The sequence below is a fragment of the Macrobrachium rosenbergii genome, chromosome 43, assembly GCF_040412425.1.
Source record: "Macrobrachium rosenbergii isolate ZJJX-2024 chromosome 43, ASM4041242v1, whole genome shotgun sequence".
Classification (NCBI taxonomy): domain Eukaryota; kingdom Metazoa; phylum Arthropoda; class Malacostraca; order Decapoda; family Palaemonidae; genus Macrobrachium; species Macrobrachium rosenbergii.
This window is the reverse complement of record NC_089783.1, coordinates 25,716,625-25,729,116: the sequence shown is the minus strand read 5'-3', so window position 1 is coordinate 25,729,116 and position 12,492 is coordinate 25,716,625. Positions and strand designations below refer to the sequence as shown.

The following is a 12,492-nucleotide window of genomic DNA, read 5'->3' as shown; positions in this document are numbered from 1 at the left end:
TCTTGGCCACCTTTTGAGAATGCCTAATGACCTTGAGTTTGAATAATAGAACAGCCATATGGAAATGTAAAAAATCTAGATATAAATTAGGTTAACGTTAAGGGTTATGAAATATCAAGTATATATTATATGTATATATATATATATATATATATATATATATATATATGTGTGTGTGTGTGTGTGTGTGTGTGTGTGTGTGTATGTGAGTGCACGCGCATAAGCGTTTGCCAGTCCGTACTTCTATGAAAAAAAATATACAAGTATAATTCATTCACACTAACCCCAGTAACTTGAGACAGCTACCTGTCACAAGACGTCAATGCTTGAACTCTATTGCTTCCTATAGTTAGACCCTCCAACCGTTACGCATTTCTTCCCATCTACCTGGCGAGTTAAATCCTGGCATGAAGATGATGGCAGTGAACCATATGTGGATACATCGAAGTAACTTGGCACACCCAACTCCCAGACGCACGCTCAAACCCACGCTGTGTCTGCCTCTCTTGCTAGCAAGAGATGAATGGCATCTTTTCCATTATCCAATACATCCGTGGTAACCTGGTAAGGGTGCTGTAAATTACAGCAGATAGCATCCTGCAGAACTGGGCAATTAACACCCTATCTGTTTCTCTCTTTTTGGACAAAAGTCATACTGGTATCCTTTCCACGAATTCTACAATCCCTGAAAAGATTATTTACAAAATGCATATAGCACTTACGAAACAAAAAAAAACATATATATATATATATATATATATATATATATATATATATATATATATATATATATATGCTGCGCATTTAAGTGAATGAAAAAAGTATGACTTCTGTGAGAAGACAGATCATTCACGGGGAGTGATGACAAGAATTAAACGAGGATTCTTTGAAGGCAAATGGATAGTCTACTTCATGTTATTATCATGATCTAAATTATTTTGAAGTCCATTAATAATTACCTATACGGAACTGTTTGTTTTTGCAGAACACACTGAAAGTAACATTTACTTCAGCTGACAGTGAACTTCACACTCTTCTTCGCTAACGTTTACCCAGCTGTTTAGATTTTCCCTTTTTACCGATGTGGAACCGTAAAACTATTTCCTTGCGACGATAACTGACTCTTCCTACCACACTTTGGAATCAAGATATAAGATCTACCAAATACTGTTTCTTTTTGTTATTTCGCCACATTCACGACTTCCTGCAACTCAACGTCTTTCACTCTACACAGTGCGACGCCAGTTAAAAAATAAACAAACAACAATTGGTGAAGCAAGGAAGGCTTGGCACAGCCTCACGAAACACAGTGGGTCAGGTGTGGGTAGATGAGAGATCATACAAAATCTTGGAATATCTCGTGGAAATATAGATTCAGTTTTGGAGGGCATCAGACCCGCTCTAAGATTCGTTTGTTTATGACACTTATACGCTCCATCGATGCAAACACTTCATCACGAAATTTTCGAAGATAGTGTTTGTAGCACTCTTCATTTACATTTTAAAAAAATACACAAATTTCCAAAGGATCTGCACAAGGACAGGTGTACAGAGGAAGGTCTGCAGAACCACACTGGTAAGATGAAATAACAGAGAACAACTTAAAGGCAAGGGATGGAAGATAAACCACTCAATCACATGAAGGAGAGAGAGAGCTCCAAGAATAAACTTTAAATAACATCATAAAAAATAAAATCATGCCACATGTTTCTCATCAGTTTATGCAATACATCTCTGACAATCCAAAGTCAAACACAGTTCCCACTGCTATTTCTAAACTGTCTTGCAAGTAATGCAACACATCAGACGTAAATGTATAGTGGAGGCACAACCAGTAGAGAGCCTATGTGTCAATGCCAGCAACCCTTTTCTCGACTCTGCTACTTGTTCTGCCTCCTGGTTGCATCCGCACTCCTTAGATCATCTTTGTTATTTAAGGTTAAAGGTTCTCTTTTTATATTCGTTTCGTTTTCCTACTATCTAAACTTTTCGGGGCTATTTTCCAACACGAATTACAAAATACCAGACATCAACACCCATTCCATGATTCAATCCCAGTGTTTCTTTAAGACATTTTTTAGCTAAAAAATTTGTCAAAAAATTATGACAAAGGTGTTTGTAAAATATGACCATACATATATAAATTATGTATGTATGTATGTATGTATGTATATATATATATATATATATATATATATATATATATATATATATATATATATATATAGTTTATATAAATGTATATATACACACACATAGAGAGAGAGAGAGAGAGAGAGAGAGAGAGAGAGAGAGAGAGAGAGAGAGAGAGAGAGAGAGAGAGACCTGTTGAATGCCAAAGTTCCAAATCAAAATAACTTTCCCCCCAAACAAATTCAAACAAACATCTACCAAGCTTCCATACATAAAAGAAAAGTATATCGACACCATACCAACCATTAAACAGGAAAACATACACGAGCTTTTCTACCTCAAATGATTTTTCCTTCTTTCTACACAACACCATTAATTAATTATTAAAGTAAATTTGATTATCATACTGAGATCACTTTAATAATAATAATAATAAACAACTGTCAATATTCTTATCCGTTGGAACAATGTGTTATAATGCCGATCTTGCCAATAAATATCCAGGGACAATTAGCTCAGAAAATGCTTCCCCACGCATAACCAAAAGGTATAACAGTAGCCATGCAGCCTGCGGTAGGCGAAGAAGATACCCCACCCATGCACCGAACACACCCAAGGTCCATATACGACCGTACGGTCTCTGGCCACACCCAGCACTGTTTAACGTCATTGATTACAAGACAACCAGTGCGATACACCATTAATTATTATAACCATCGTGAAACTAAGTCTACATAAAAGTGTCCACTTAAAAATATATTTGTATACACGATTGTTCCTAAGTTACACTTAATACTTTAACAATTATATGTATTACTACTACAACTACTTCTACTACTACTACTACTACTACTACTACTACTACTACTACTACTACTACAGAGTAGTGTTACTGCAACTTCTACTCCCACCTCTATTAACAATCAAAGTGCAACAATTCCTGACTGAACAAGTAAAAATACCACTTGATATAACCTATTTTTATTAACTTTGATAAATTAAAACATGACTTGATAACTGAGACACACAAAAAATAAGTTGAAATGCTTTATAACTTGTTATTCTCCTATCCTCTGTATCTAAGTCCTCTTAACCTCATTACGAAATCCGACAGAAGGAACAGCGAAAGAACACATGATGCAATGACTTTCTATTTCCTACACAGTGCCCTCGTTACTCACTTGGTCAGTGGCACCTCTGTTTCAGACTACACTACAACACACACCACCCCTCAAATCAACACAACCGGGCACCGTGGGCACTCGAAGGCTACTACCCAAAATCTCTTCTTGAGTTTGCAGAGACACCGCTACTCGCACACACACACTCTCTCTCTCTCTCTCTCTCTCTCTCTCTATACCCTCACCTCCAGCCTACCCTCGAACCTCACTCAAGCCCTCACCCCTCAAGTCTCTGTCCCCTCCTTCTCACTATTCCGTTACACGCTGCATATGGTCAGGGTCTTCCAACAGCCAGCACTCCCTCTGGGTTCGAAGTGAAAGTAGACCAGCTGCAAATTATGTACAGATATTAATTAATAAAAATTTCATCTGATTTAACGTAAACGCGCCATGAGTCACACAAAATATGACTTGCTTTTCTGGCTCAAGTATAGCTTAATAAGTTACGGCCGGTCAGTCTTGGCATCCGAATGACTGACACAAACAAAAGGATCCTTCATACATTATAAAATAAAACAGTGGCCTCCTTGACCGTATTTCGAGACGAGATAAACAGACGAGTAACTGATGGTGTCGACAACCTCTGGTGAAATAAACATTTAACAGAGAGTTCATTAAAGACAGCATATAGATACACTTTCAAATAAAAAAAAGTGGGACAATTGTGAAACGTTTCGTAACATGATAGCCAAACATTTACAATGCTCGTGTTATTCAGCTTGAATAAAAAATATCGCATGACATTTACCGGAAGTGGAGTCAGTTCGCAACGAGAAATCCAAATCATGTGCAAGGTCAACTTCCTGCTTGTGAACACACAATGCCAGGGATGTGGGGGGAAAATAGATAACAATAGCCGTAAATAACAAAAATGCATGCACAAATGAAAATGCACACACACACACACACACACACACACACACACACACACACACACACACACACACACACATATATATATATATATATATATATATATATATATATATATATATATATATATATATATATATATATTACATACACACACACACATACAGCTGCACATGCGGGTCTATTATTTTATGACAAAACTTTTCCAGTTTCCTGTAACTTTTCTCCTTTTCAAGGCTAAAGTACAGTACAGAGGAAAATTAAAAACTGTTGTTATGCTGCTCCATTTATTGACCATTTTGCTGCTTTAGCCTTAAATGCACGGCGATTATTAGGTCAAAAGTGATTTCACTAAGACACTGCAATGCTTTTATTTATTTATATACATATGTGTGTGTGTTTATAAATGTGTATATAAGACTGGTGATGACTGTAGGGTGACACATAAAGGCAGCAAGTGGTGTGCCACTTCGAGATATGGTGTCCCCTTCCTAGTCATACTGGTCATCGAGGTTCTACTTTGCGTCAGTCAAGAAGATAAAGCAAGAGAAGAAAGATGCGAGGTTAATGTACAAAGGGAATGTTGAGTTAACTGAATGAGAAAATATTGAAGATGTTTGCAAATATGTAGTACAGTATATCAAACACAACAGGGAAGAAATGAAAAACGGTTTCCTGTTTCTTGCTTATAGTGTTTGAATATATATATATATATATATATATATATATATATATATATATATATATATATATATATATATACATATATACACACACTCTCTCTCCAAATTATGGGTCTATAAGCCTTACTTGAAAAGAGAGAAACCTCACCAGGCTTCAAGCTCTTTCCGCTCCTAGGCCTTTCACTGCTAATGGCTTCGAAAATATTTAAACATCTTATCAAGGATCTCTGGTCGTTAAGAGCCACGCAGTAACTTCAAATATGTTTTCATAAGAATAAAAAATGAATCTATCTGTAGTTTCCACGAAGGCAATTATCAGTTCCCATACATCAAGATTCAGAAGATATCTAACGTCTTCTACTTTATAGCCAGAAAGTCAGGTCTAACCCTATAGCCTAAGCCTTTAGGCCTTTAATGTTAGACAAACAAACTAAGCAGTCTGTTATGTTGTATAAATGTGTATGTGTGTATGTATATATATATATATATATATATATATATATATATATATATATATATATATATATATATATATATATATATGTATGTGTGTGTGTGCTCGAGTTTTAGTTATAATGTGTATGTGTGTATATATATATATGTGTGTGTGTGTGTGCGTTCGTGTGTTTGTTATAATGTATATATATATATATATACAGTATATACGTATATTTCATTTACTATCCACTGCCCCTTAGTGAGGGAGGCTCCAAATGATGTTGCACTCCCAAACCAGATCTAGTACTTGGTATAAGGTTGGATGCCCCTCTGCCTTTCTGCATAAATGCATGAGACTGTAAAAAGCATCTATACAGTCATGCTCATGAGTGTATGCGTGCGTGATCTCCCGAGTTTTTATAAAGGAAAAAGGAATAAAGAAGTCCAGAAACGTTTGAAATGTATAATGTATATTGTTGTGTGAAGAATTCTGTTCACAATAGTACATAATCATGGTCATACTTGGCATCTAGCTTATTAAACTATCAAGGCAGATGTCGTCTGAATTCAGATCTACGAAGAGACCCAGAATAAGTTAATGACATGCTTAAAAGAGTAATAGAAATAGATGTAGGCCTGCAATCAGAGGGTAGCATTATGCTTTCAGAATGGTATTTATGCTTGAATTTCAGCTTAGCAACGAATATATAGAAGTAGACGCATCCATTTATCTACATTAAGTTGCTGTGCTAAAAGTATGAGGGTACAAAAAGTCCTAGTGTTGTATAAGAAGCCGACATTACCGTTATTTACATTTATTCCCAACGGTTTTAATATTAATTGCCTCTTCAGGAAGAATATCACATGACAATCTCATAAGAACAAAAGTTAAATGTAGATGAAGTGACAGAATTACAAAAATGTATTAAAAAAAAAGAAGTCTTTTTAATAATCGATCAAAAACAATATAAACAATACGAGGTCTTTATAACGATATATCTAACAACGGTCAAATCTAAAACCAAACCCTCACTTATATAGAAGATTTTGGATTGACTTCTAAAAATGAATTCTTCATATGATTCCTTATCTTCGCGCAAACCAACTTAGTATGCACTGATCCACGCTTGCTTGCTAAACCTCTCTCCATATTTCACAAAACTTAATTCCCTCCAATGTCTTCGCTGCCGCTTTCTATTCCTCAGAGCTCGATTCTTTCTTCCGCTACCAAGAACCTGGTCGTCACTAACATCAATCTGCATATGAAACCAAGTCTGTAAAAAGACAGGACAACTGGGAGAGGAAATAAAGTGGTATGAAAATGCGGTCGACTCTTCGAGACGATAAGACAGGAATCGCTTATTCTAAATATTCAACCACGATGTATACATATACACATACATACATGCATACAAAAGTAAATAAATGATTACATAAAATACACGCGCACACACACATACACTATATATATAGATAGTTAGCTAGCTAGACAGATAGGCAGATAGACAGACAGATATCAATAACACCTCTATTCATTTTTCTTTTTGAGTGAGTGGGTCCAGAAGTTATCCTTTTCGATCTCGATTAGAATTGTGGGCTTACGTTCTTGCCCCCTGAGAGCGATTCACTACACCCGCTGGCTACCATGTACTGTATGTAGTTCATTGCTACTAACTGACGTATCACACTCACACACACACACAAATATATATATATATATATATATATATATATATATATATATATATATATATATATATATATATATATATGTATGTATATATGTGTGTGTGAGATGATTGAGATGGTTATGTGTGTAAATGAGGAGGGGGACCCTTTGGTTCAATACCATAAAAAAGGAGACAAAATACGAAACCCTTCAAATCTTAAGTAAATATCCAAAAAGGGATGAAGAAGCAAACACAGAACTTTAAAAACTAAAATGAAGAAAAGAATTTAGGTATCTAAACAGTAACACGATTTAGATCTAATAGGCAGTTTCAGCTAGTAGATGAACACACATAATGTTAATATAACTGGGAGGTTCAATTGCATCATCGTCGATAATAATAATAATAATAAAAAAAAGGCTTGGTGAGAGAGATGAATGACTTAAAGATAAAAACTGTTTTGCAGATTTTGAATTGATATCAATATGATCAGTTCATTCCTCTTCTAACAATTTACCAACTTGCAGTAAATCTCACTGACGTGTTTTCATAATATGTTTTATAATACATAAAGAAAAAAAATATAGGTCATGACAAATAATGAAACGTTCCTTGGAGTATAGTGATCAACATGCCAAGCTCCCCCCCTCCCCCCCAAACACACACTTCTTCCACCACAGCGCGCGCAAACACACACATCACGAGAAATAGTTTGTTCATAGTGTACCAGCTAACAAACAAATCATTAACATCCTGTGGGGTTAAATGAACAAAAGTCACTTTAAAATATTGAAAGATCAAAATATCTTTCGGGTTTTTTTTCATACATATGAAGACATTGTATAAAAATAAAATTTCTCCTGCACTTTATAAATCCTACGAATTCAGAAGTCGTGTCCATTTTAAGAATGCATGTCACATTAATACTCGTATCTATATATGATGTAAACATTACAATCTGCTTTCCATTGGATTTCTAAATAAATATAACTAAGAGGTAAAAGTGCCAAAGGTGTGTCGCATTAAGTTGTTGTAACAGAAAAAATGGCCCATTAAGTTTTATTGGACATTAAACGCGTTACATGCAACGCTGCAAAGCTTTCAACCAACAAACCACTCTTCTAAGATGCTGGGCAAAGCTCACATCACTGAAACTCACTTACAAAACAATTCTAATTATGCACATGCTCGCTCTCTCTCTCTCTCTCTCTCTCTCTCTCTCTCTCTCTCTCTCTCTCTCTCTCCTCTTACAGAAATAGATTTCGTTTCTAATCTATAAAATTCCCCCATATATTTGTGGTTACGGAATTCTACAAAGAACAGCGAAAACATGACCATCGTCAGGAATTTCTATATAAGCACTGGGATCAAAAAGACCACGTAACCCCGCCCCCCCTCTCTCTCTCTCTCTCTCTCTCTCTCTCTCTCTCTCTCTCTCTCTCTCTCTCTTAGGAGAAGCGTTCCAAACTAGGTCTTTCATAAAAAAAAGGGATAAATATTCGTTTTAATAAAGGCAAACTGACCTCGAACAGGGATGATAAAAGTATTCATCTCGAGAAAACCCAATTTATCATCACAATCATCATATTAACACTGACTTGTGTAACACACTAACGTTCTCTATCGTACCCCATAAACCTAAAATGAGAAATTAGAAAGAGCACGAAAATAAAATCATTCACGCAAGCCATATGTGAGACAGAATTATTTTACCCAAAAACCTAAATCAAAATGACACGACCGACTTCTGAAGGAGACAAAAAAAAAAAAAAAATAAATAAAAAAATAAAAATCTTGCCGACGGCTCCTGTTTCCCTCTACCCACAAAAGATGTATTAGAGCGCTTAATACCTAAGTGTGAACATGAGCTCATGTAACTGGATAATCCCAAGTAACAAGGCCTACATCCGGAAGATAGAGAGAGAGAGAGAGAGAGAGAGAGAGAGAGAGAGAGAGAGAGAGAGAGAGAGAGAGAGAGAGAGTTAGTTGCAACACGCATCCACAGAATATACCAGACGTTAAAGGGAATATAAACTTTAACACTTACAGGGCTCGTTTAATGCTGACTGAAATAACGCAAGCCGTACGTAAAAGTTTTTTCAACCCCCTATAAAAATAAAAGTCAAAATTCGACCGAAGTGAGATTCAGACAGAGGAGGACCGGAAGGGGAAGAGGAGATCTGAAGGTGGTAAGAAGTACAGTTGTTTACGGTCCTTGTTACTTAGCACTTCCTCCATGCGTCATTGGGTGTTTACTACAAGCTCCTAGACGCGTCTTTCATCTCTTAGCCCTCATGCGAAGCCTACCAGAGGATGGCTCATCAGACATCATCCTGGTCCCTGTTCTTGATGGATAAATAAAATATATAAGAAGGGGGTCGGGTGAGAATATGGTGAAGCTGCTGGGTTTTTCTCAGTCTACCAAAAGATAGAACGACTAGATGTATTCTGAAATCCACAGCTTTTAAAAACTATGGTTTTTAAGAAATCTCACACTTAAGGGAAAAATAAAGGACCCCTCTAGTTTCCAGCTATGAAAAGAATCAAGGAATTGTGTTAGGCAGCTACGGTCTACCTTTACTTGAAAATTTTCTTCATTTGCCCTCTTTGTAGCATTCCCAATCTACCAATATATGTGAGATTTTATAGGCAAGAAAGAAGACATAATTTTTCGCACCTGCAATGAAATTCAACTTAGGAACTACCCTTTAATAACAAACATGTAAAGCAGTTGCTCTGTTCAGGTGGTATGTTTTATCGACGAATCAAAAATGTAAAGATACTAAAGACCTGCTTTACACCTCTTTAACAATTCAAAATATAATAACGTCCATGCTGAACTACTTAAAAAATATTCCCAAGCCTGCCTTTCCTTTTCGTCTGGGCAAAAGGTGCCACCACCAGGGGAAGATAGACGTGCCTGAAATGTACACCAGATGGACAAGTCATGTGTGGGGACCAACCAATAACATTTGCTTCACATACTTTCTCACACCTCATTTTCTCATTCCAAGAAGTCAATGGGCCCTGTCAGGCAACAGTCTTTGCTGTTATTATTTGCGTGCCACAGCTTTCCTCTTTTCTCTGCTGCTCCTTCTTAGGTTGTGTTTATTTCAAATGTTAAATTTGCCCAGCTGTATTTCAAATAACCCTTCTAAGACTCCTTTACAGATCAATTAAATTATGAGTAAATTATGAATAAGCATGATTACAAAAACGATCAATGGCATCCTTACTTCTATTCTAATTCACAAAAACAGTTCATTTTACTTCGAAAGATTTAGGTGATTCGTACATATTTCGCCTATTTTCCATTTATTCATAATAATTTGCCACAATAGAAACAGCCATATCCTTTAAAAATGCAAGGGCTGTCAAGATGTACAAGGAATGCTACAAAAACTGGTAATCTTCTTCTACCGAGTCATAAAAGTAAAAGTAGTGTGCTTGCATTCAAGTTAGATTTATAACTTACTGGTGCCACAAGCGTACGCCCTTTTACTACAGAGGATTTCAAAAAAGTTTGTGGTTTGTATTTAAAAGCAAGGCTGCTACACTAATATGGTTACACTTTCACATAATGAAATTTGCATTTAGAAACGAATCATTTTCTCTTTGGTTGGGGATCGGTGAACTGCACACTTGAGAGAAAGAAACTATGTTAAAAAATTTACAGAAATGTCCGTCCAGTCATGTAATGACACTAATATTAAATAACTGACTGTTTTTTCATGACAAGTAATTACCGTCAGAGAATAAAACTGACAAAATAAAAGACATTTACAACTATTTCTATTTAAAACAACCTTAAAAATATTAATAATGATAATGATAATAATTGGGATCAATGGAACTTTCATGGTTATATTAAACTACATTCAAAAACCACTATTATAGAACGCAAAATTTCATAAACAGTTATGATTATGTAGCGCGAACGATAGTATCCACAGACAGATGAGATTATTTTAAACATACTTATGTACCTTGACATTACAAGGAAACGATGAGAGAAACGCAAGATTGGGACCTATTAAGATTTATTTTCAGTTAAGATGGCTCCCTTAAAACATTTTAGTATAACACTCACCTTTACTTAAAAAATACGTCTCCCCGGATAGACTCGCGACAATTTGTTCCTAAGCTGAATTATAATTCAGGGCTAGCAATTATAGTTAAATGATGCAAGTAGCCTTAATTATAACCTGCCCGTAATAGATACCCCTCGTTAGTCGTTACCCGCGGTCGCTGAACTTTGCTACTGACAGTTCAGCCGTCAGCAGGATGTTAAATAAAAGCAAAACGTGGTGTCATCCAAACTCTTTTGTTGGTATCCTCTGTGTTTCCATACCAGCATCTTCAGCGTATAAATCTAACCGAGTCTGCGTCAGTGTTACACGGAGTCTCCTACAATGAGTGCACATTCGCCTTCGCCTCCTCTTCCTCCTCCCCCTCAGAAGCTGAATTGGCATATGAACCACGCCTTCGATACTCCCTTCTTCCAAGTATAGTTGCCTTGCCTTGATCGGCCAATACCCCGAGAGCGTCGTGGGAAAGGCCTCGTCACCCTCCTGTGTTTTGGTTTTCGAAAATATGGTTTACTTGTGGAACTACCTGATAACACACCGGAAAACTTTTCATGGCGAGGACTCGGGTTCAGGAATGGCCTATAGGCGATTATCATGGTCCCTAGTTATTCATCAGTCTTGAAGCAATCTTAGTTCATCGCGAGGGGCAAGAATGATTTCGGTTGCTAGTTGTCCTTAAGGAAGAGGTAGCTAAAGTATAAGTCCCGTCGATGCATTTCGTATAGATGACTGATTTTCAACAAATTGCTCGACTACCACATATTATGGGACTTTTATCTGAATTTTTTTTCATTCGCATTTCTATTTTAATGATCTAATAGACAATTATAACTGATAAATGCTTCGAGGCAGTCGAATGGTCAAGTCGACTGTTTATCAGTTTCAAAACCAAAGGCCCAGGTTCGAATCCTGGCCGGGGTAGAAGCACTTGACATTTATAACCCTCTTTAGGCGTAGGCTACTCCCGGGTATAATGATTTCGATATAAAGTGATATTTGTGGCTTAACATCTGAGATAATCTGTATCCATAATTCATAAGCTATTGTAAATCCCTTTTTTATGTGATCGATGTCACTGTTAATGTACCTCGTAATACTTTCCATGACAAAAGCACGATATAAAATAAAGCATAACTTTAACTAATAACATTTTCTTAACCAAGAGCCACGTGTAAATACAATCACTGTATTAGAGAGAGAGAGAGAGAGAGAGAGAGAGAGAGAGAGAGAGAGAGAGAGAGAGAGAGAGAGAGAGAGAGAGAGATTAAATGATTAACAAGACATGAAAAATACGAAAATAAAACCTGCAGAGTATTTTCAAACTAACCCCTTTAACGAAATATAACCAACAAAATACTGACAGAATTACGATACTGACACTATTTCTTGGTTCCCCAAATGCTGCCTATAATAGTGGCCCACGTAT

General features: G+C 36.3%; 1 protein-coding gene across 7 annotated transcripts in view; it reads right to left on the bottom strand.

Annotated features, from left to right (window-relative positions):
* The window catches only part of LOC136828668 (FERM domain-containing protein 4A-like), a 730,015-nt gene that overhangs the window by 365,853 nt on the left and 351,670 nt on the right, over positions 1-12,492 (bottom strand). Inside the window, exon 1 of one of the 7 annotated variants that reach the window (XM_067086747.1) lies at positions 3,315-3,413. The exons of the other annotated variants lie outside the window; for them this stretch is intronic. The gene's annotated coding sequence lies outside the window, so the exon portion shown is untranslated. Of the gene's footprint in view, positions 1-3,314; positions 3,414-12,492 lie in introns of those variants that run through there. 7 annotated transcript variants of the gene reach the window in all.